Source organism: Clinocottus analis, unplaced genomic scaffold, assembly GCF_023055335.1.
Source record: "Clinocottus analis isolate CAN_PGR_092001 unplaced genomic scaffold, fCliAna1.0.p SCAF_20, whole genome shotgun sequence".
Classification (NCBI taxonomy): Eukaryota; Metazoa; Chordata; class Actinopteri; order Perciformes; family Cottidae; genus Clinocottus; species Clinocottus analis.
Window position 1 is genome coordinate 1,365,208 of NW_027175932.1, and position 11,032 is coordinate 1,376,239.

At 44.0% G+C, this 11,032-nt stretch overlaps 1 protein-coding gene across 1 annotated transcript in view; it reads right to left on the reverse strand.

Moving 5' to 3' along the window:
• The window catches only part of usp6nl (USP6 N-terminal like), a 37,941-nt gene extending 32,748 nt beyond the window's left edge, over nucleotides 1-5,193 (reverse strand). Inside the window, exon 1 of the mRNA XM_068586471.1 lies at nucleotides 5,029-5,193. The gene's annotated coding sequence lies outside the window, so the exon portion shown is untranslated. The remainder of the gene's footprint in view (nucleotides 1-5,028) is intronic.
• Between the last annotated feature and the right edge of the window lie 5,839 nt (nucleotides 5,194-11,032).

The following is an 11,032-nucleotide window of genomic DNA, read 5'->3' on the forward strand; positions in this document are numbered from 1 at the left end:
TGTGTGACAGACACACACACACACACACACACACACACACACACACACACAGCTGATTAAAGGTTGTGTGCCAGCTCATTAACATCCACACTGGGAGGGAAATGGCAGGCCACAGGGCGGGAGGATGAGCAGCTTTGTGTGTGTGTGTGTGTGTGTGTGTGTGTGTGTGTGTGTACTAAAATAACAGTAATCTGATGACACTGTGCAGTAATAATGGGTAATTTGATCGCTCTGCAGATGCGGGGATGAGCAGAGAGAGGGGGGGGGGGGGGGGGGCAGGAAGTGTGTGTGTGTGTGTGTGTGTGTGTGTGTGTGTGTGTGTGTGTGTGTGGGACGGGGGGTTGCCATTAGCACGACTTCTGCAGATGTTGGTAGAACCAACATCCTTCAGGGCTGCGAGCGAAACACATGAATCGTAGACTTCTATACAACCAGAGGGGTCGCTTGTAGCTCGTAGCTCGTAGCTCTCATCCTGTAGCTCGTAGCTCGTAGCTCGTAGCTCCGTGGTGGAGGCCAGCGTCATCGTACTTCGCTGCTCGATGTGTAAAACCTTCTGGCCGCGAGGCGGTGAGCCGGGATTAGATCCTCCATCTGTCCACCGGTCTGAGACGGAGTCAAGAAGAGCTGCAGCTCTTCTCCACCTGCTGCTTCCCGCTGTTTCACGTTACTCATCAAACATCTGGAACCACCAGAGCGTGAACCACATTCAACACACTCAAGTCATAACAGACGAGGGTGCGCTTGATTCATAGCACGATGCTAAATGACGGGAGGGGAAATAACGTCTTATCTCGTTTTCACAGTCGTTAGAAGTCAAATCCTGAAATCAAAATATCATTCGATGAAACACCCGGTCCTAAAATACTCGTTATTGTCAGCGTCAATGTAAAACACACACACACACACACACACACACACACTTTTGTTCTGTGTCGTAAACCCAGCAGTGGTCACGCGTGTTAAAGAGAAACCGTGTAAACTTCAGACTGGTTCAACTTAAAAGAGTCCAAATTGAAACCCGACGACATCGTGAGGTTACTCACGTCTGATGCAGGGTCAGCAGGCAGTGCAGTTCACACACACACACACACACACACACACACACAGCATCTGGTGTGTGTGTGTGTGTGTGTGTTGCTGCTCTGAAGTCAGGCATTAAAAGAGAGAGCGGTGGACTGAGCCTGCAGGGATCAGTGGCCAATAAAGACCAACAGCTCTGTGCCAAGGCTGGAGACGGCAGTGAGGGAATGTGTGTGTGTGTGTGTGTGTGTGTGTGTGTGTGTGTGTGTGTGTGTGTGTGTGTGTGTGTGTGTGTGTGTGTGTGTGTGTGTGTGGTCTATGGGTGGCCTGCCTGCCTTCAGGGAGTCAAATTCTGCTGCACTTTGCTTGAAAGACTTTATCTGACGCTGCAGGTTTCACAAAAAGAAACATTTGAGACTTTTGTTACATCTGGTTGTATAGCCTAAAAAACTCATAAAAAATGCTTCTATACATCCAGGGGGCGAGTCCTCTGGTTGTATAGAAGTCTATGCTTCATGTGTTTCTGTCCAGATTAAACTGGTCAGGTGTAAATTAGTAAACGTTTAACTTTGAACCGACTCGTCCAGCTTCAGACACGCAGTCAAACATTTCCCGTCTCTTTCAGGGCCGGCGGCGTCAAGGACACACACTTAAGTCATGAACAAAGCAACAACAACAACAACAACAGATAAAAGCTGACTGTATGAAGCAGAGAGTCTCTGTTGCTACGCTACAGACGTTCAGCCTCACAAAACCTGCTTCAGAGTTTGAGGGGAGCCACCAGCCTCGCAAAGACACTGCCCTTTTTCAACACCACACACACACACACACACACACACACACACACACACACACACTCCTCCCTGGACAGGCTCTGTATCAGAGACAGGGAGGGAACAGAAGAAGGAGATGAACTAATTTGTGGTCCTTGACCTCCGGCGACCTCGCTGGCTTTCTCCATTTCCCTCCGACACGACGCCTCAGACATTTGGTTTTCTCTGGTTTTGATGATCATATTGAAGCTGTTTCTGCAGCACGCTGCCGGATGCCAGCGTGCACACCTTATCAACACACACACACTACTGTTATACTCACTAATTATACTGAGCTAAAGTGTCACAACTGGTGCAAAATAAATGTTTTTATTGAGCAAAAATGCCCCAAAATGTGCTTTTTACCGCCGGTCGAGTGTGAACATTTGTCTCTATAACACCTCTGTGAGACTAATTACAGGATGTAGACACACACACGTATGTTTAAGCAACATCCTGTGACTGACGGTAAGGAAAAAGACAATTATATATATATATATATATATATATATATATATATATATATATATATATATATATATATATAATTGTTAGCCTCTCACATCCTTCGGGTCTTTAAAGAGCTCCAGCAGGAGGTCGAGTGAAGAAATAAAAGGTCAAGCGTTGACAAAAGGTGTCGCGGCGTGAAGTCGAGTCGGATCTTTAACCCTCAACAAAGAAAGCTGCACGAGGAAGCTCGTCTCAGGACCCCAAAAAATACACATTTTTTGACGTTTTCCAACATTTTGCGTCCCCAAAACACACTGAAGTAATGAGCGGTGCTATTCTGAGTGTGAATGTAGGTCAAAGTCTTAGTTTAGTTAAAATGTAGATCATTTAGCTGTCGTGGAAGCTAACAGAGAAACACTGAGGTTAGTGGTTGTGTTGAAGGCTCATACATGCAGTTCATAGTATTACTTTGCTGGTAGTAGTAGTAGTAGTAGTAGTAGTAGTAGTAGTAGTAGTAGTAGTAGTAGTAGTGTGACGGGATTCGTCTTTGACAGGAATGTTGGGCTGATACCAGAAAAGAGACACAGTGGCTCCAAATAAATGCTGATGAAGCGAATAGTCAGACCCTGACACATCCCGGCACGCCAACACCAGAAACTATCCTCCACTCAGAGATTAAATACACACATATAAATTTTTTCATTCAGATTTTTCCTGATAAAACTGTTTTTGTGGTTGTTTTTCTTAATACTTGTGGTGAAATACCATCCTCCATGTAATACAACACTCTGATCCTGCAGGCGGACTACACAACACAAGGTGTAGGCTCTTTAAAACTACATTTCAGCCAGAGGTGCATACTAAGTACTGCATACTGCACACTAAATACTGCATAGTACTACACACGTCCTGTGTTTTCAAACTGCAAAGCCCCTGACTGGGTTAAGCCGCATTATCCTGAAGCGGGACAGGAAGGATTGAAAGACACACCACTGTCAAGTCCGCAATATTCCAAAAAGATGACTTCCTGACACAATTTTCAAAATAAAATCAATATGTTCCATAGGGAGCCAAATCCTCCCATTAATGAAGCTACACTGACCGGATGTTGTTATTCAAAACAAGTGAGTTGGTGGATTAGTTATTTAGAGATGTTGAGACACAGTTTTCAAACATCAAGACACTCTAACAAGGCAATACAGCTTTATTGTGTAGATATATACTACATGCTGTTGTAGCAATGTTTACAAAGTATTTTGTACACTTATTTACATGTATTTGTTCACTTTGATACACTGATGAGATAATCTGGTGGTTATATTCATTCTATGGCTTTTTACACGTCACTTTTACGCCTGCAACTTCTTTCTCGACGCTTTTATTTTGAAATGGGTTTGCTTTACATCCGGCTTTCTTTTAGCTCTCGTGCAACTTCACGCACTAGAAGCTCTCGAAAAGGTAACTCTCCCGCGAGGAAGGGAACAACGCACAGTGCTCAACTTTCCTAAACACAAACACGTAAACAACGCGCGTGCACGCGATCTCGTGCACGTCCACGTATTTTTCGTGTTCAACAATATCAACAAACTCGAGCCCCTCGATTCATTGTAACGCCACAAACGCAGCCGCAACGGCTCCCGGATCTCATCAAAGTGAGTGACAGGCGGTCGCAGCCAATCGGGAGCCTCGGAGCTCGCGGCTGCAGCCAATGGGAGGCCGTGATTGGTGCTCGAGCCGCATTGACGCCGCTGCAGGAGGCTTCCTCGGGGGTTTCGGCCATATCAAGTTTTAAACGTTCAGGCAAAACACAACCGGAACTAAAGCGACTTGATATTCGGAATAAAAGACTGGGTCGATACTTAAGACATTCATACAGGCAAATGCAATTATAAAAAATAAAATTAAGAGTTTTACTGTATACATTAAGGCCTCAGTGTTAACCTTTCTATCAAAATATTATGATAAAATGTATAAAGAGGGTGGTTTGAATTACGTTCTTTTTTAAATTATGTTGTTTGAAGATAATTTATGTCTTCACTTCCCTCTACTTTGATCTGAACATCTTTTACCATGATACACCTTTAAGAATACTAACTTTTGTTGCCAATAATACTGGTTCAGCTACCAATATTAATGACAATAATGAAGAGGGCAGAAAACGAAAGTAAAAGCCATAAACAATGTATATGTTTGGGGTGATGAATTGAGGTATATTTGCTATACAATATACAAGTATATTATCTGATTCACACCCGCAATTGTACACTATATTCACCTTTAACCTGAATATAGATGCTGTACTAGTTCGCTCGTAAACACGACTCTTATTTTGTCGGACGATACCGGAAGCTGTCGGGTTGCGCGCCGCCATCTTTACGCCGGTGGGTTTGGCTAGGTAGGCCTCGGTGAATACAAATAAGCACAAAGTTTACAATAATAAAAACACCGCCTATCCTCTCGTCGCCAAGGCGAAATAACACGAATCATATATTTTTTTAAACGATTAAAATAAAAAACCGAAGTCCCGTCCGGCCCCTCGAGAGGAAACCGGGCGCCATGTTCCGCTTCACTTTGAGAAAAAAAAAAGCTTCCGTTAAACGGCGGCGATGTCCCGTCATGCAGTAAACGCGTCCACTGACGGATGCGTCGACAAGTTCCCCCGCAAACCGGACCGTGAGGGATGGGGTGGGCACCTCCGTGGTGAGGGGGGTAGGGGGTAAAGAGGTGGGGGGTGAGGCTCGCTCACCTTTGCTCTCGACGCGGTCCCTTCGGCTCGATCACATCGCTGCAGGTAGTTATCCGGGTAAAGTGGAGCACGAAGCGTCCATGGTCCCGTACCAGGAAGTCCAGAGCACTTCTCAAACTCCCTCTCTCTCCCTCCCTCCCTCTCCCTCCCTCTGTGTGTGTGTGTGTGTGTGTGTGTGTGTGTGAGAGAGTGTGTGTGAGAGAGTGTGTGTGTGAGGAAGCCAGGTAGCTCTCTGCGCCGCCCGCCGGGCTGATCTGACCTCACCGGGTGGATGATGATGAAGATGATGATGAAGATGATGATGGTGCAGCCCAGCCTGCGACATTCCTCACAACACTGTTGTTAATTTATTTTTTATTCGTTATTATTTTGGTCTTTTACTGTCCGTGTTTGTTTTGAGCAGTAATAATAACAACAATACATAAAAACAAAGTAATTTATATCATGATAACCGGCTTAAAGCGAACAATATCTCTTGATATACGAGTATACAAATACAAATAAAGTACTACTTTTGTATACTAGCATGTTTATATATATTTATATTTATTTATAAACATGCTAATATGCATGTTCGTATGCAACAGTAGTACTTTATACATTTATATACAATATTTTAATATATATATATATATATATATATATATATATATATATATATATATATATATATATATATATATATATACACACACTATTTTAAAATATATATGTATATATACAATATTTATATATATATATATATATATATATATATATATATATATATATATATATATATATATATATATATATATGTATATGTATATATATTTGCAGTAGTGTGAACATGAACATGGTTCTTTAGGTTCACACTGACCTCTACAGGCCGGAGTGAGCGTTACATCCAGCTGAGGCAGAAAGTTTAAAATGTGTAAAATGCAGTTTTTCAGATTAAAAGAGATTCATTAAACAACCTGCAGGTGTTTTTAAAGATATAAAACTTTATTCTGGAAGTCCTTCAAAGAGTCAGATTTTTTTTTTCCAAATTGGACATGAAAAGTAAATAAATGACAAGGAAAAGTGTAAAAAAGACTTTTAATAACATCTTCTGATCACGACACTAGAGAGAATGCAGCTTCAACACATGAAGCATAGACTTCTATACAACCGGAGGAGTCGCCCCTTGGTGGTCAGGAGAGAGAATGCAGCTTTAACACATGAAGCATAGACTTCTATACAACCAGAGGAGTCGCCCCCTGGTGGTCAGGAGAGAGAATGCAGCTTTAACACATGAAGCATAGACTTCTATACAACCGGAGGAGTCGGCCCCTGGTGGTCAGGAGAGAGAATGCAGCTTTAACACATGAAGCATAGAATTCTATACAACCAGCCAATCAGGCGCCAGCGGACCTCTTACCGTGTTAGATCGCCGCGTTCCGGCCCATTTCGTCGCCCTAATAACGTCACGTGACCAGGTTAAGGGGAACGCCGCCGCCGCCCCGCCGCGAGTGTTGATTTCACGCTCTATTAAGGCGGTGATTGCGGCGTCGAACAGCAAATTCTACATCGGTTCCACCTGCGAGCGCGGCGGTGACATTTAGAGAAAACACACAAGGAGGAAGGCCACGAGGAGGAAGTGTGTGTTCCTAGCGAGCCGTGACTAAGGGCACTTGGTGGAGGACGAGGCGCGTAAACAACGCCGAGAGGGTTTCATGCAGCGTTCTGGCTGACGTCACCTGCGTGGAGGTGGAGAAAACAACAACTGAGCGGCATGCGGCATGCGGCATGCGGCATGCGGCGCTCGACAAACGCTGGTCAGCGTGAAGTGTTTCTATATCGGTGGAGGTTGAGGTTTTATAACGACACGTCTGTCTGGATGAAGAGTTTAAGTACAGATTTACATTTTCTCTTCTGTGTTTATGACTCAACAGGTGGAAAAAAAGGTGATTTTTTTTCTCCACCTGTCGTGGTTTTAAAAGACGTGAATTCTTAAAGTTTTATCGTAAACATCCAGAAGCCTCTTGTGGCCAAAGTGAGTATTACAACACATCGAGAAGACGTTCAAGTGGAACAACAGACTAATGAAGGAGAGAGAGCGGGCTTTAAAACACACACTCTCTCTCTCTCTCTCTCTCTCTCTCTCTCTCACTCTCTCTCTCTCACTCTCTCTCTCTCTCTCTATCTCTCTCTCTCTCTCTCTCACACACACACACACACACACACACAGACACACACTTTCTCACACACTTTTCACCCACTCACTTAAACATACACACACTTTCTCTCTCTCTCACACACACAAACACACACACACACACTCACTCAAACTCACACACACACTCCTTCACCTGTCATCATGTCATCATCAGGGTTCGTTGTGTTGAATTAAATTCTTCTTATTTCTTTCACCGTTCCCTCGTCACCACCAGGGGGCAGCATCACACCGTCACCACGAGTCCTCCAGTCTCCGTGTGTCAGTGTTTCAGTGTTCCTCGTGTTCCTCGGTTCTCTCCCGTGTACTTGTACCTCCATCCAGCTGAAGCGTTACATCAGAACAACTCTGTGAATATTTGGTCCAACAGAGAGGAACGAGTCATTTCATCTCTTCAGAGGAAAGTGTGAGAAACGTGAAGGACACGAAGAGCGTGCAGCAGGACTCACGTTGGACTCACGTCGCTTCAAGCCTCAAACATTGTTGTTTTAAAACGGTGCAGATTATATGTCATTTAAAATATGAAACACATTTGCTTTCATAACGATGAATAGAAACGTCTGCGAGGGTTAAAATAATGTAATAATATGAATTAAAGAGGCAATTTTTGATGCAATTTAAATGAAAACATTTTTAAGATGTAAACAATTCTGAATAAAACATTTAAATTGAATTTTGAACATAAAAAAATGTTTTGCTCTTTATGCATAAAATCCTGCTATTAAATATAAATGTAATATTTAGCAAAAACACCTTGTGTGTGAGTGTGTGTGTGTGTAAGCTACTTTCACACAAGTCCTCTCATTAACTGTTGCCTCACACTTGTCGCTTTTTAAAAACACTCCACTGACACAATGAAGCGTCAACATTCACGTGTTTCATGCTCTTTTCCATGTAAACACACTCAGGATGTTTCAGTCAACGAGTTCTTCAGCGACACTTAAACGCAGCCTGACGACCATGTGACTGTTTGTTGCTGCAACAGAAACCCGGTCGACAGAAAGCGTCTGTTATTGTGTTTAAAAAGTCAACAAATGCAACAATGTAACCACTTTCGTGTGAAATCTACACTGTAACAAAATGTACACAACATTTAACCAAATTTGAATGACTTTTAACCAAATTTTCATAACTTTTAATCAAATTTTTATAACTATTAACCAAATTTACACATTTACACGACTTTTACCACATTTTGGGGATTTATTCAAGGACTTTTTCCCGGCCTGGAAAGAACCATTTTATTTAAATTCCACGACTTTCCCAGGTTGCCTGCCGTCCACTACGATGCTAACCAATGCTCTGTGTCGCGTAGTGACGATAAACGACCCTCGACCTCTTGAATCATTGATGTCTGTTGGACGGGGAACGACGAAAGCCTTCAAAAATGTCCCTGAGGGGCCCCCTTACGACTTTAGCGTGAGATTTAATGGAATTTTATTACTTTTATTCGCGTGAACCGCATTATTCTCGTCATCTGGCCGCCGCCGCCGCTCTCGTCCTCTGCGTTGAATGAGCTGCGTCCTTGTGCGACAAGTAGAATCCAAAGTGGAGAAAACACACACACACACACACACACACACACACACACGTCTTGCGTGTCCTCGGTTGTGTTTGTGGCCCTCGATGAAAAGAAAAATACAGCTCTGAAACTGAAGAACTCCCCCTTGACCTTTGACCCCTCTCTGAGGAGAGGTTCATCCTCTCAACACTTCCGGAGCATCGCACCAAGTTCATCCTTCAGGGAAGGAAGCTTCCACTGTTGTGACGGATTGTACATTGACAATGTGTGTGTGTGTGTGTGTGTGTGTGTGTGTGTTGTCAACCCCCCAGAGGCTCGTCCTTCTTCTCTACCTCTCGTAACAGCCTCATCTGTTTCACAACACGGCCGTTCCTCTGATGTTTCATTGAGCGTGACTCCTCTTATTTTCACCTGCAGCCTGTGTGTGTGTGTCTGTGTGTGTGTGTGTGTGTTGTCTATTGATCCAGCCGTCAATACTCCCTATAAATAGTCTGATTGTGGGACGTATTCATGCGTTATTCATGCGGCGATGCTTCACGGAGGTTTTCAGCTCTAAACTAACCCGGAAAAAGCAGCAAAGGAACAACCTTGTTGCGCCGTCAAGGTCACACATTTACTAATATTATGCGTTTGCATTTGCTTCCTAAACCTTCGTTCTGTCTTTCTGTCGTTTCTCTCTTTGTGTGTGTGTGTGTGTTTGTGTACATGTGAATGAAATGGTTTCGTGTTCGCCGATAGACGCTGATTCCAAAAGGTCTTTTCTTTCTGACTCCACTGAGAAGGAATGAAAGAGATAAACTCTGCGTCCTTGAATCCTTCTGGTCAGACTGAAAGGAAAGCGAGCGCCGCTGTCGGCGACGCCCTCGACCTTCAGCGCGTCCTCGCTCGCCGGTATCTGCTTGAGCAGAGTGCCGTCTGACGGCGTCGGCCCTCATCTCCGGTCCTGACGCGGCGGCCATCTTCAGACGCTCACCTCGTCCTCAGTACAACCCCTCAGATCTGTGTGTGTGCGTGTGTGTGTGTGTGTGTGTGTGTGTGTGTGTGTGTGAGCATCAACACGTGTAGCCTCACACGTTCCCTTTTACAATTAGCCGCCGCACGTCGGCCGTATCATTATCCTTCCACGGGGTCGGATCCACCGGCGGGAGGAGGGCAGCTTATTGTGCGCCTCGCTCCCGAAACCCCGCGATCAATATTTAATAACGGGACGCGGCGGCGATGAAAAGGAGAGAAGACGCTCTGATGTGGATATTTGTAGTGTGGAGTCGTAAAGATAAAATATTTAGAGCGCTGCAGGGTTCGTCATTAGACCCTCGCTCAGTGTGTGTGTTTGTTTGTTCTTCCCAAAAAAACAAAGAAAACAGACAGATCTTCTAAACAACCCCTCAGTTTCTGTAACACCTTTGACCTTTGACTTCTCTTTCCTCCCTCTCTCCCTCTTTCTCTTGGATGCAGTTTAGACGGTGAGACATACGGGATCGGACACAAAGTGGACGTACAGCACAGCGACAGCACAGGAGAGGAGGGGGCGGGACCGCACGGGCCAATCACTGATCAGGAAACACTCTAAGGGGGCGGGCACTAAAAACAGGAATATATATATATATATATATATATATATATATATATATATATATATATATATATATATATATATATATATGATTTGTTAATTTTCTGATCCAACTGTTGTCATTTTAAACGTCGGCCTTTCAGTCCGCCATTGGACGATCTGACGAGCCGCAATGCATTTTGGGTCGGTTAAATACGTCCCGAAATTTTTGCTAATCACAAATCTTTTTGCTACTTCATGCGTGGATACACAGCAAGCCTTTACACACACGGGGTGAGGTGTAGAGCTACTGGAAGCTATTTTATTTATCTCCCTCTGGATAACCGTGAGGGCTTTTATTGTGGAGGGTCAACTTATCCTCATACATATCCTGTGATGTCTTCCAAAAAGTTTGTTTTTCTTCTTCTTTGTGTGTAAAGGCCTTCAGGCTGCTGATATTTCACAGTAATGTTCTGGACTATGGATCCTAATGTGCTCATATTTTGGACGCAGCATATTTCCCAAAATGGCTTCAAGCTCTGGCTCCTGTGACTTTTTTTGGGGGGCGACGACTCGTTTTCTGGACTATTGGGCGGCGACTTGGGCTGCACAGTAAAATACAGAAACACTTATTTTACTGTGCTGGAGTGAGAACATAGTGAGTTGTCCGCTGGGGGGGCGGAGCCAACTTCACTATGTGGTCAAAAGAAAACACAACAAAAAAACGTGAACAGGT